A 1,764-nucleotide genomic window follows, 5' to 3' on the forward strand; every position below is an offset into this window, starting at 1 on the left:
GAACAGCAGCAGGAAGCAGTGGGGTGAGGTGGACAGATGGGTGTGTTAAGCTCTTTCTATCAAAGGCATCCCACCCAAACACCTGCAGGCAGCACCAGGGACTACCAAGCTCTGACACTGTCTGCGGAGGACAAGGGAGGGAACAACATTTAGCTTGCCTTAAGAAGTATAGAGCACTGGGTGGCCATGGCCATTTCCGGCATTCCCTATGAGCGATGGCTCCTCATCATGGTGGACTCTTCAAGACTACCACAAGAAGGTAATGAATGGAGCACAGGGAGATTGATGGCCATTTGAAGGAGTTAAGGGAACAATTAAAAGAACTTGCCAAACAATATGAGAAGTCTGAAAATGATCTGAAGGCCTTACAGAGTTTTGGGCAGATTGTGGATGAAGTGCTTAAGCAATTAACTCAAGGAAAATTCATTGTTAAAGCTACAAATGGACCAAGATACATTGTGCATTGTCATAGGCAGTTTGACAAAAGTAAGCTGAAGCCAGGAACAAGAGTTGCTTTGGATATGATCACACTAACTATCATGATGTATTTTTCCAGAAAGGTGGTTCCACTGGTTTACAACATGTCTCATGAGGACCCTGGGAATGTTTCTTATTCCAAGATTGGAATGTTTCTTATTCCAAGATCCGAGATTTAAGAGAGGCAATAGAATTACCTCTTACAAACCTAGAATTATTCCAGCGTGTAGGAATCATACCTCCAAAAGGCTGTTTGCTATATGGACTGTTGCTAGTCAACTGGATTGTAACTTCTTAAAGGTCATATCTGGTTCTACTGTGGACAAGTACATCGGTACTTTGTCTACAATGTACTTTGTACATTGGTACAAGTACAAATACATTGATCACAAAAATGTTTTATTTTGCCAGAGATCATCAGCCATGCATCATTTTTGTGGATGAAACAGATGCTAGTGGTGGTCATCAGTTTTGTGAGGGGACTTCAGCTGATAGAGTCAGAGAACTTTAATGGAGTTACTGGATCAAATGGATGGATTTGATATTCTGCATAGAGTTAAAATGATCCTGGCCACAAACAGACCAGATACACCCGGTTCTGTTTTGCCACAGTCAGGAAGATTAGATAAAAAAAAATATATATTGATTTACCAAATGAATAAGCAAGATTAGATGTATTGAAAATCCATGCAAGTCCCATTACAAAACATGGGGAAATAAATTATGAGGCAATCGTGAAGCTTTCAGATGGCTTTAATGGATCAGACCTGAGAAATGTTTGTACTGAAGCAGATATGTGTGCATTTCGTGCTGATCATGATTTTGCAGTACAGGAAGGCTTCACGAAAGCAGTCAGAAAAATGGCTGATTCGAAGAAGCTAGAGTCTAAACTGGATTACAAATCTGTGTAACTTACTGTAAGGTTGTTGATGGCTGCATGACAGGTATTGGCTTAATGTAAAAACAAAGTTAAGGAAAATCAATGATCTCATTAAAATGTATGAATAAAATACGTATGAGTAATAAATTTGTATATAATTCAGTGATTCAACTTGTAAGATTGTACAGAAGAAATTTGTATGTTATAAATGTTGCATTAATTACAGCAGGAGTTACAAAAGAATGTTGAAGCTTTTCATATTTGCTCTGTGAACATTATGTAAAACATTGAAAGTGGTCTGGGAGTAGTACGAGGGAACATTTGTTATGACTTATTTGATATCATTTGTTTTCCTCATGCTAAAAGTTGAATAAAATATGTTTGATTCAATTCTCCTAAATATATTC

At 38.0% G+C, this 1,764-nt stretch overlaps 1 pseudogene; it reads left to right on the plus strand.

The window, feature by feature from the left end:
- Positions 1-208: 208 nt before the first annotated feature.
- Positions 209-1,388, plus strand: LOC101516638 (26S proteasome regulatory subunit 10B-like; annotated as a pseudogene).
- Positions 1,389-1,764: the final 376 nt, after the last annotated feature.

This window comes from Ochotona princeps, chromosome 10, assembly GCF_030435755.1.
Source record: "Ochotona princeps isolate mOchPri1 chromosome 10, mOchPri1.hap1, whole genome shotgun sequence".
NCBI classification, from domain to species: Eukaryota; Metazoa; Chordata; class Mammalia; order Lagomorpha; family Ochotonidae; genus Ochotona; species Ochotona princeps.